Raw genomic sequence first — 13,339 nt, 5'->3', positions numbered from 1 at the left:
CAAGCGCGGCCAGAGTGGGCGCCGAGGCCTAGGAGGCGCCGAGAGCCAGCAACGGCTGCGAGGGCTGCCAGCACGCTGTGACCTCTCAAAAGTACCTCGGGAAATATAGAAAAGGTACCGTGCAAATGATGAAAAATTCATAGGCCTGTTTTTCATTCAAAGAAAAAAAGAGAAGAAAGATGCATGCAGCAAACTTATATTCTTCACATTGGCAACTTATAGCATATTTTCAAAACCCTAGTGTGATTCATTTATATCTCTGCTCATCTATCATTTCCATTAACAAAAAAACCTTAAATGACTTTAGGTGGTATATTTTAATTCTGTTTTTCGAATTTTCAAAAATGAGCATTTTTTTTCCCTTCATCTATTGGACCCTGATATGGTTTGGCCCTGTGTTCACACCCAAATCTCATCTCAAATTGTAATCCTCACGTGTGGAGGGAGGGAGGTAATTGGATCATGGGGAAGGTTTCCCCCACGCTGTTCTTATGATAGTGAGGGAGTTCTCACGAGATCTGATGGGTTTAAAAGCATGGCACTTCCTTGTTTGCTTGCCCTTCTCTCTCCTCTGTCTAGTGAAGAAGGTGCTGGGTTCCACTTTGCCTTCCGCCATGATTGTAAGTTTCCCGAAGCCTCCCCAGCCATGTGGAACTGGGAGTCACTAAAACCTCTTTCCTTTATAAATTACCCAGTCTTGGGTATTTCTTTATAGCAGTGTGAAAATGGACTAATGCAGACCCCCCACTGCTTAGAGATTAAAAACTCAAACTCCTTAATATTGTGTTTAGTCATACCTTCTTGCATCTGGGCCCATTTTTTCTTTAACAATTCTGTGTCACTGTTCTATAGGTACTTTGCTCTGTAAAAAATTTCGTTCTACTTTGTGTTTTTTCAAACATAAATGAACAATTTTTACCCTGTTTTTGCTTATCTTTTTTCTTCTTCCTTGAATGCCAATTGATGCTACCACTTAGAATCCTGTTCTTCAAGATTTAGATTGAATCCTAATATTTTTCATATCCTTCTCTGATATCCCCATCAAAATTTTCTCTCTTCACCGAGAACTTACACTTTGCTTTGCTGTTTGTGTTTTTCTTATATTCAAGTTTCATTCTTGCTTGCATTTGTATTCATCACAGAACCTAGTAGCGTGCCTTGCTGCTAGTAGTCATTTACTAAATGCTTATTGTCTTGAAAAAATAAAATAAAATAGAATAAATGACCCAATGACGCCTCTCCCTCAGTGGTTTTACCCGGCAGCACTGAACTATTCCCTCAGGATAGCATAATCTAAAAAGATGAAAGCACCAAACATTAGCCTGATAGTTTTTAAACCTTTAAAAGCCAAGAAAATCTAATAATGAATGCATCAAAAAATTTGTTTTTCTGTTTCATTATTTCTCTGTTCTTTGTATTACTGATTAACTTGTAATCACCATGCTAATGAGGTCCCTTGTGGGCTACTTCACATCTTTAATCTATGCCCATAAGGTGAGCTGCAAATATACTCCTTAATCACAATTAGAATCTAATGAAATACTTTTAATGCAGCAACCTGTTATTGCCCTCATTCCTGAAAAACAAAAAGTTTTAAAAATGGGAAAATAGCACTACATTTGCAAGCAAACTCACGATTTCACTTAGTATATTTGTGTGTGTAATGTGTGAGAAAACCCACCTGAATAATACTATTATTTCATCTTATACATATGATTCGAGGTATAGCTAATAAGAAAAGGTGTTATATATAAATAATAATAAAATAATAAATTAAAAATATCCCAGCAGTGATCATTAACCATGTAATATGCAAATCAGAGAATCAGATGTGATGCTAGGTCTATAAAATATAATGGCAGAAGAACGTTATTACCTAAGCCTGAAGAACAGTATCAGTGAATATTTTGCAACTATATAAGCTGTCATAATAATATTTCTACTCTGTATTTTCCACAGAATATGCCAAAAATAAGCATCACATTCAATATTTGTGGCTTTGAAAAGCTAGCGTCTTTGTGAACTGACTTAATATCGCACTTTTTGAATACATTTTACAAATAAGATAAAAAAGAGTAAGATAATTGAAATCCATTTAGGATAGTTGGAAGCCGATATATTTTCTTATTAAAATTAAACTGCACAAATATATGAATTTCACCAAAATAATCTCAAATGCCAAATGTAGTTATTCCAAACTGTTTAGTTTACAGTCTTTGCTTTTCAGAAAATTTACTCCCTGCACCTCATCCTGTTAATAGGAATGTACAAATGATACAACAGTTTTCAGCATAATAAAGCAACTCTGCAGAATTCCTTTAAAATATCATGCAGCTTCTTTCCTGTGACATACCTTTGTAAATATTCAGTGTGTATCATCGACTTATTTATTATTCTTATGTAACCCATAAAACAAAAATATTTTCCTAATCAAAATTTCTTTAAATTTTTTCTTCTTATTATTAAAACGGATGATGTGGAAAACAATTCTCACAGATACCCCTATCCGGACCAACTTAAGTTATTTTTATTATAAAGGTGTTAACTTAAAATATGTGTACGTAAAACTAACGTCAATATTTATACTTGTTGTTCTTACAAGTTACAAAATCAATTTGCAAATTAATTGCCAACAAAACTTCAGTGCTAATAAGATCCAAATAAACTACCTTAATTTGATGGGCTGATGATGTAATTTTTGTAGGAACTCTATGCTATTATATTAGTCATGTGAATTAGGTGCTGAGGCTTTAGTGTTGAATGGATTTGATCTCTTCTCTCTTTGAACTACTGTGAAAATTTTTATTTCAGGAATATGCCTTGACATGACTTGGCCATAGCTAATGTACAATGCATCTTTAATAAACCTACTTTGTTGAGTCTTTCATCATCCTTGACAATACAGTTTTTACTACCTGATACCAATAAAATCTTAGTAAAAAAAAAAATGCAAACCCAGGCATTGAAATTCCATGCTTAAAGCTGATAGTTCCTAAAACTATAAAAACCCTAGAAGAAAACCTAGGCAATACCATTCAGAACATGGGCATGGGCAAGGACTTCATGACTAAACCACCAAAAGCAATGGCAACAAAAGCCGAAATAGACAAATGGGCTGTAACTGAACTAAAGAGCTTCTGCACAGTAAAAGAAACTACCATCAGAGTGAACAGGAACCTACAGAGTGGGAGAACATTTTTGCAGTCTACCCATCTGACAAAGGGCTAATATCCAGAATGTGCAAAGAACTTAAACAAATTTACAAGAAAAAATCAAACAACCCCATCAAAAAGTGGACAAAGGATATGAACAGACACTTCTCAAAAGAAGACATTTATGCAGCCAACAGACATGTGAAAAATGCTCATCATCACTGGTCATCAGAGAAATGCAAATCAAAATCACAATGAGATATCATCTCACACCTGTTAGAATGGCGATCACTAAAAAGTCAGGAAACAACAGGTGCTGGAGAGGATGTGGAGAAATAGGAACGTTTTACACTGTTGGTGGGACTGTAAATTAGTTCAACCATTGTGGAAGACAGTGTGGCGATTGCTCAGGGATCTAGAACTAGAAATACCATTTGACCCAGTGATCCCATTACTGGGTATATACCCAAAGGATAGAAATCATGCTACTATAAAGATGCATGCACACATACGTTTATTGCAGCAGTATTCACAATAGAAAAGACTTGGAACCAACCCAGATTTCCATCAATGATAGACTGGATTAAGAAAATATGGCACATATACACCATGGAATACTATGCAGCCTTAAAAAAAGGATGAGTTCATTTCCTTTGTAGGGACGTGGATGAAGCTGGAAACCATCATGCTGAGCAAACTATAGCAAAGACAGAAAACCAAACACCGCATGTTCTCACTCATAGGTGGGAATCGAACAATGAGAACACTTGGACACAGGGCAGGGAACATCATACACCAGGGCCTGTTGTGGGATGGGAGGAGAGGGGAGGGATAGCATTAAGAGAAATACCTAATGTAAATGACGAGTTAATGGGTGCAGCACACCAACACGGCACATGTGTACATATGTAACAAACCTGCACGTTGTGCACATGTACCCTAAAACTTAAAGGAAAAAAAAGCTGATAGTTGAGATATTCCAGAACATGTTTATATTTTTATTACTTTTTTAGCTTAACAAACAATGATAAAACAAAATGTGCAGACCTGCGAAACCTGTGGAACCCAATCCCTGTTAACCACTAAACTGTTTTCTGTCTTTATTGATTTACCTATTCTGAATATTTCATATAAATGGAATCATATTACTTGACCTTTTGTGTCTGGCTTGTGTCACTTAGCATAATATTTTTGAGGTTCATCTTCATTGTAGTATGTATCAGTGCTTAATTCCTTTTTATGTGTGAGTAATATTTTAATTTGTCCACATCACCAACAATTACTATTTTCTGTATTTTGATTATGGTCATGCTAGTGGGTATGAAGTGATATCACATTAGTTTGACTTGGATTTACCTTAATGATGTTGAGCATCTTTTCATGTATTTGTTGGGCATTTATATGTTGTCTTTGGAATAATGTCAACTCAAGTCTTTTGATCATTTTTTAATTCATTATTTTTCTGTGTGTTATTGAGTTGTGTCCTTTTTATATTTTTGATACTAGACTACCGTTATCAGATATATTTTTTACAAACATCTTCTCCCATTCTGTTGACTGTCATTTTTATGTACTTGATAGCATCCTTTGCTGAACAGAAATTTTCAGTTTTCTCAAGGTCCAACTTATCTTTTTTTCTTCTTTTGTTTGTGCTTTTGGTGTCAAATCTAAGAACCAATATCATGAAGATTTACCCCTTTGTTTTCTTCTAAAAGTTTAATAGTTTTATCTCTTCTATTTAGGTCATTTATCTGTTTTGAATTTTTTTTTTTTTTTGTATGTGGTGTGAGGTAGAAGTTGAACTTTATTTTTCACATGTGGATATCCTGTTGTCCCAGAATCATTTGTTGAAGAGATTGTTCTTCTTTATTAGATAATCTTTCAGCCTCATTGAAATCAGTTGGCTATAGCTGTGTGGGTTTGTTTCTGCACTCTCAATTCTATTCCAATGATCTATATACGTATCCTTATGCTAGTACCACAGTTTTAATGATTGTAGTTTTGTAATATGTTTTGAAATGGAAGCATGAGCCCCTAAATTTTGTTATTCTCAATATTGTTTTGTTTATTTAGCAAACCTGAATAAAAATCAGATTTTTATTATTTCACTTTTAATGAATAGATGACATGAAAGACAAGGGGGTGTGTAAGGAAAGTAAGATGAGAAGGAACTCAGAGAAAACAAAGGCAATGCAGAAAGCAGAAAAAAATCCAAAATGTCGTGTTGGATAGTCTGAGAGAGGAATAGATATTGCACCCATAAAACAAGAATAGTTCAGTTTAAAAAAAGAGAATATTCTTAGAACAAGAAAGAGCCCTTACAAGTTAAAAATTAGGAACTGAATTTTAAAAACCTATAGATAGATTGTAAGATATAGTTGAGTATATCAGCTAGAGAAAAATAAAAGGATGCAGAGATAGAAAATAAAAAGGTAAAAACGCGAGATTAATTTAGAGATCCACATTTCTCAAATGAGACTTTTGTAATGAAAGAACCGTGAAAAAGTAGGGGATAAATTTATTAACAAATGATGCAAGAGTATTTCACAGAACATAACTTGATTTTACAGATGGAAAATGCCTACCACAATTAAAAGGCCCAAATCAAGGCCCAACTTCTTGAAATATCAGGATAGGAGTGATTAAAAAAAAGGATCCTAAAAGTTTTCCAAGGATTGGGGATCAGAATAGACTGACAATCAGAATGTCACTGAACTTCATAAAGAACACACCTAAAAGTTAGAAGATGAAGACCCAAATGCCTTTAAATATCTCAACAAAATAAGTTTTAACTTAGGATTCTATATTCATTAGAGCTCTCAAGTAAGTTTGAGGGTGAAATAAAGATAGATTGATGCATTTAACAATGCTGAGATGACACATACTTCTGCGGAAAGTTTGGGGGTAGATAATTACTAGGTATACAAAACATGAAGTAGAAAAAAGACTCAATTTAAAAATTTCAACAGAAAGAAATTGATTTACTAAAAATTGACTTAAAATTTAATTGTGATATAACCAGTAATAATATTATTGTTAGGTTACTTGTCATACTTAATACAATGTAAATGGCTATGTAAATAGTTGTTATATTGTAATTTTTAGAGAATAATGACAAGAAAAGGTCTGTACACATTCCTTACATCCATTCATTTTTTTAAAAAATATAATTTCAACTTTTATTTTTGATTTAGGGATACATGTGCAGGTTTGTTACATGAGTATATTGCATGATGGTGAGGTTTGTGGTATCAATGTTCTTGTCACCCAGGTAGTGAGCATAGTATGGAATAGTTTTTAAACCCTTGCCCACCTCCCTGTCTCCTTCCTGTAGTAGTCCCCAGTATCTGTTCTTGCCATTTTTATGTCCATGAGTGCCCAGTGTTTAGCTCCCACTTGTAACTGAGAACATGCAATATTTGATTTTATGTTCTGTATTAATTCGCCTAGGATAATAACCTCCAGCTGCATCCACATTGCTGCAAAGGACATGGTTTCAATTTTTTATGACTGCATAGTATTCCATGGAGTATATGTACTACATTTTCTTTATTCAGTCCACCATTGATGGGTACCTAGGTTGATTCCACATCTTTGCTAATGTAACTAGTGCTGAGATAAACATACAAGTGCCTGTGTCTTTTTGGAAGAATGATTTGTTTTGGATGTTTACCTAGTAATGAGGTTGCTGGGTTAAATGGTAGTTCTGTTTTAAGGTCTTTGAGAAACCTACAAACTGCTTTCCACAGTAGGTGAACTAATTTATGTTCCCACCAACAGTGTGTAAACATTCCCTTTCCCCTGCAGCCATGTCAGCATCTGTTGTTTTCTGACTTTTTAGTAATAGCCATTCTGACCGATGTGATATGGTATCTCATTGTGCAATCATCCATTTAAAAAAATATGTTTGATCTGCTGTGGATTGAATCCATGGATGTGGAACCCAGAGAAATGAAGGGCTGACTGGATAGAGTAAAATTAAATGAGTAGTGAAGATAAGGTTAAAAAAAGGCAGGCTGGAAATATTTATGAAGGATATTGAATACAAGGAGGAGAACACTGTTCTTAAATAGTGAAGATTTTTAATTAAATCAGTGGTATGTTCAAGAAGCAATAATGTGATTAATGCTGGTAAGAAATGGAAACCATGAATCAATTTGGAGAATATTCCAACACTGAGGAATTATGTGAAGTGTCTGAATTGAAGGTCTTGACAACTGAAAGGAAATAAAAAGGAAAATATATTATTTTAAGATAGAGTTTATAGGATAGAATCCAATTTTGAAAGAAGAGAAGGAATTAAACCTGAATCCTATTTTAGATAACAGCATGTGTTTGAATACTGAGTGAATGATTTAATAGCTTTTAAAAATACCTTTTAATCTTACCATTCTTGAGGGTTATGTTTGCCATGACTACCAGTGGACATCCTAGGTTAGCTCTGGGAATCTTACTGGGAAATATTCCATTCTCGGTTTTCTATTGTTTTTATGGTTGCTGAAATATTTATTGTATTAAAACATTTAAGTACACTTGTAATTGTACAAGTGAGATGTGAATGTGTTTCTTATTTGTTTGGTTGAGTTTCTTGATCAATTAATCAAAAATCTACATTTTATTGTGAGCTAAAATATCATAAGCAAAGATAATTCTTTGAAGACAGATTGAACAGATAATTCCAAATGTCTTTTAGACACACTTGGAGGTCTACAACCAAGGCACAGAGATTAATGTTTGTCATCCCTTTTCAGGTACAGAAACATCAGAGCTGGTAGTATTTTTATATTCAACTGTTTCATCAAGGTCCCTAACCTTGCTGTTCTTGTTTGGTTATCTGTAAAGTAGGAATGAAAATGTCTGTAGTTCTTGAAGAAGTCAAAGCAAAGAAATAAAATTTTCAGAGTCATGAAATAACATTTACTTATAATCATAATTAGACTTATAATTTTTGAGGTAAAGTCCTCAGTTCCAACAGCATTCTGCTAGGAAACTAAAATATATATATTTTAAAGTACTTAGAAAATTATTGCTATTAGCATATTTTTTTTTCAGAAAAAGGAAAAACAAATGAAAGAAAATCTCCTTAAGTTCAGCCAGATACTTATGACATGAGTTTTTAGAGTAGTTAGTTCCCATTTCTCACTTGTAAATCAAGGGCAAACTTTGCAAGAAAATGCAAAAAACCCAAGGCACTGGTACATCAGAGTTTAAGCAAGCCTTTGATGCAGTTTTTCTTTGAAGCTTTGTGGAAGTTATTTCATCTCAGTATGATTTTCTCTCCTCTAATTTTAAATTGGTATAAATTTAGTTTATGTTGGTGGTTCTTCCTGTTCTTGGTCAGGTTGTACTAAGCAAGGTGCAGTGAATGTTGTAGTTTAGAGAAAATCCTCTAGCGCAGACTGACTGTCTGGGTGCAAATCCCCGCTTGCCACTTACAAGCTGCTGCCTCTGGACAGAATATTTCACCTCTCTGTGGTTCAGTTTTTCCCTTATATTGTGAAGATAATGTATCTCATGGCTTGGTTGTGAAAAATAAATATAAAAATTTATTACAGAGTTTGAAAGATACAAAGTAGTACCTAAGAGTTTTGTACATGGAAATATGGACAGCCAGAAATGTCCATCAGAAATATAAATGTTGATTTATGAATTACCTAGTTCACTCTAACATTAATGACAATAACCAGACATTGACATGCTATAAGTTCATTAGCTAACTTCCTTCTCGAACTAATCCTATGACATTGATATTAGTATCTTTATTTCATAAGTAACAGAAGGTTGGAAGGGTACTAAATACTTGTTCAAATTCTAACTTAAATGGTGAGATTGTACTTGATACATGCAAGCTACTCTGACATTTAGCAATTAACTCTTTTGCTGAGCAACTTCCAAATCCAAGAGGAAGTACCAGGGAAAATGACTTATCAGTGAGTTTCTACAGAAATGACAGCAACAGTGTTTGGGTGCTGCTCTTTCTCTGAGTGTGAGGCTGCAGTCTTGCTCTCTGTGATCTTTTTCTTCAACAGCCTCCTGAGATAACAATACTTCTAATGAAAGGTGGTTATGAAAATACATTTTTACAAGCACATCATTATTATAAAAATGCTTAATTTTCATCTTTAGATATTAAAAATCTAGCTGTCAAGTAATCCTCCTACATCCATCAGCTGCTAATACTAAATAATGAACCAGTTCATTTTTACTTTACTGAAAAATATAATTTTTCCCCCAAAATGGATTACATGATACTTGAAAAATTGTCTTTCTAATTTTGCCTGCCCCTATGTCATCACTGAATCCCATCATTTGGCTGCACCTTTAAGATCATGAGAAGACTTTGAAACAATAAAAGGACTTCTTTACTAGAAAGGATAAATGAGCTGCCTTTATCACCTTTAGCGGGAACTAAATTAGACTCACACTAATGATCATTTCTATTCTAGGAACCTAAGTGAACTGTGTTTCTCAGAAATATGGCATATTAAAACAATGAAATCCACACATTTTACGGCACAGGAAAAATATGGCGAATCATTTCAAACTCCTTTCATCCCTTTAAGTTTTAATTGAATTTTCTTCTGTTTCTCATCACCAATTTAATTTTTATTTATATTTCAAGGGTATTATTTTATCTTTTTTTATTATCAGGAATATACTTTGTTACATACAATCTGTTGAGAGTGGGAAGAAGTGGAAGAGATTAGATAAGGGAATAAATCGGGGGAAAGAACTGAAATTTGGGATTAGGAGGTTGTCTTGAATTAATTTATTTCGTAAATAGTTTTTGTGCGCCAACCATGTACCTGGTACATTGTAAAGTGTTTTATGTACCTACTACTGTACCTGGTAGGTATGATAAAAAATGTGGTGCCTATCCTTGTGGCACCAATAGATGTAGCCATAAGTAACTGAGTATAATGCAAGATGGTGAGTGCTTTAATGAGTCAGTGGGGATTGAAAAGAAAGACGAGACTATTTAGTGCTGGTAACTGTGCTAGGTCCTAATATTATATTATTTGACTGATGAAATTAGGTTTATCTCCATTTTACAGAGGAGAAAACTGAGAGGTTGAGGATGTTTGTTTGGTGCCATGTAGCGAGTGAGTCTAGCTGTGATTACAACTAAAATCTCTCATCTTTCAAAGCATTTGCTTTTTATACTTGAGCAATGTTTACAACATTTGCCTATTGTAACACATCAGCTTGGAAATGTCTTAAAATACATATTGGTAGTCGTAACACCAGAGGTACTAATTCAGCTCCTCTAGGGCAGGAGATGGAGAATCTATATTTTTGGAAACACTTCTAACATTTTATACATCAAGCAAGTTTTAGATACTTTGAATATAAGCTTATTATGAATGTGAAAGAGATTTCATCTGGGTAGAGGAGAGAGGAATGTACATGAATGCTTTGGAAAGAAAGTGGCTTTTATATTTGATCTTGATAGCTGAATAAAAATTTGCTAAGTAGTAAAGTGAGAGGTTTTGGTAATGGCTTTTTTCAGAGAGGTATTTTACTGCTTGATGTTAGCAAAAATAAAATGGATTTCCTGTGCTGAGCTATGCAATCTCTAATTTTTTGTGATATGTTACAGATTATGTATATAATATAGACAGGCGGAGGTATATATGCCTCCAACAGAATCTCTTACGATTAGCAGTGTGTTAACAGAGATAGATAGATGGATATAGATAGATATTTTTCAGTCCCATATGAAAATCCAACTCGATACAACAAATGTTGATGAGTCTATTTTAATAAACAATTCAATAAGTTCTTTGAAGTAGTAAAATTTCACAAGTTGGTTTATTCATTAAATTAATTCATTATCTTTTAAAATTAAAAATATAATAAATGACTTTATAGAATGTTTAAACATTGGATATCTATGTATAGCCTACCTTTATTCCTACATATATACCTAATGATATTCTCTCCATGTTAACATAACAAAGAAATTTGAAGTCTTTGTTTTTATTTATTCTTATATGTATAGATTTACTTTAAATAGTTTTTGTCTCTTGCTTTTAAAAATTATTCTTATCTTTGTCAACTAATAAATAAAATTAAAAAGCTATCAGTAGGCTTCTTAAACCAATAGGTTTAAAATGGCACATAGCAGTTCTCTTTGACCATTCCTCACATCATAAGACTAGCTTCTCAGAGACAACTAGGTCTCTGAGTCTAGGTTAGGTCTTTTAAGTGCTTCTTAACTTAACATTTCCAAATATAGGCATACTACAGAGATATTGTGGATTTGGTTCCAGACCACCACAATAATGCAAGTATCACCATAAAGTGAGCACACAAACTTCGTGGTTTCTCAGTGCATATAAAAGTCATGTTTACACTATAAACACTTAATGCTACTAAGTGGGCAATAGTACTATGTCTAAAAAATAATGCACATTCCTTAATTTGAAATACTTTATTGCTAAAAAAATTGCTAACAATCTCTGAGACTTCAGTGATTTGTAATCGTTTTGCTGGTGGAGGGCCTTGTCTCAATGTTGAGGGCTGCTGACTGATCAGGATGGTGGTTGCTGAAGACTGGAGTGGCTGTGGCAATTTCTTAAAAGGAAACAACAATGAGGTTTGCCCCATCAATTGACTCTTCTTTCATAAAGCATTTCTCTGTAGAGTGCAATGCAGTTTGATAGCATTTTTCACACAGTAGAACTTTCAAAATTAGAGTCAGTCCTCTTACACCCTGCCACTGCTTTATGAACTAAATTTATGTGATATCCTAAATATTCTGTTGTCATTACAACAATGTTTACAGCATCTTCATTAAGAATATTTCTCATCTCAAGAAAGGACTTTCGTAAGAAGCAAGTCGACATTCATTCAAGTGTTGTTATGAGATTGCAGCAATTTAGTCACATCTTCAGGATCCACTTCTAATTATAGTTCTCTTGCTATTTTCACCACATCTACAGTGACTTCCTCTACTGAAGCTTGAACTCTGCAAAGTAATACATGAGGGTTGGAATCAACTTCTTCTAAACTCCTGTTAATGTTATTTTGAATTCCTTCCATGAATGAATGTTCTTAATGGAATCCAGAATGGTGAATTCTTTCGAGAAAGTTTTCAATTTACTTTGCCCATATTCATCAGAGGAATAACTACCTCGGACAGCTATTGCCTAAGGAAGTGTGTTTCTTAAACAACCAGACTTGAAAGTTGAAATTATTCTTTTATCCATAGGTTGAAGAATGGATAATGTTTTAGCAGGCATGAAAACAGTGTTATTATCTTTGTACTTCTGCAGCAGAGCACTTGGGTGACCAGGTGCATTGTCAGTGAGCAGTAGTATTTTGAAGGGAATCTTTTTATTTTTGAGTAGTAGGTCTCAACAGTGGGCTTAAAATGTTCAGTAAACCATGCTGTAAACCAAGGTTGTCCAACCCACAACCCCATGGGCTGCATGTGGCTCAGGATGGCTTTGAATGCAGCACAACACAAATTGGTAAAGTTTTAAAAAACATTATGAGATTTTTTTTTAGCTCATCAACTGTTGTTAGTGTTAGTGTATTTTATGTGTGACCCAAGACAATTCTTGCAGTGTGGCCCAGGGCAGCCAAAAGATTGGACATCTCTGCTGTAAACAGATGTGCTATCATTCAGGCTTTTTTTCTACTTATAGAGCACAGGCAGAGTAGATTTAGCATAATTCTTATGGCCCCCAGGGTTTTTGGAATGGTAAATGAACAGTGTCTTCAACTTAAAGTCATTAGCTGCATTAGCTCCTAATAAGAAAGTCAGCCTGTCCTTTGAAGCTTTGAAATCAGATATTGACTTCTCTCCAACTGTGAAAGTCTATGAAATCTTCCTTCAATACCAAGCTGTTTAATCAACATTAAACATCTGTTGTTTAGTGCACCCATCTTCATCAATGATGTTAGTGAGGTCTTCTAGACAACTTGCTGCGGGCTCTACATCAGCACTTGCTCCTTCACCTTACACTTTCATGTTGTGGAGACGACCTCTTTCCTTAACTGTTATGAGCCAACCTCTATTAGCTTTCAACTTCTGCAGCTTCCTCATCACTCTCAGCCTTCATAGAATTAAAAAGAGTTGGGGCCTTGCTCTGGAGTAGGCTTTGGCTTTGGGGAAGGTTGTGATTGGTTTGCTCTATCCAGACCATGAACATTTCATCATATCAACAGTATGGCTGTTT

This window comes from Mandrillus leucophaeus, unplaced genomic scaffold, assembly GCF_000951045.1.
Source record: "Mandrillus leucophaeus isolate KB7577 unplaced genomic scaffold, Mleu.le_1.0 Scaffold532, whole genome shotgun sequence".
NCBI lineage: Eukaryota > Metazoa > Chordata > Mammalia > Primates > Cercopithecidae > Mandrillus > Mandrillus leucophaeus.
Note: the sequence above shows the minus strand (reverse complement) of the source record.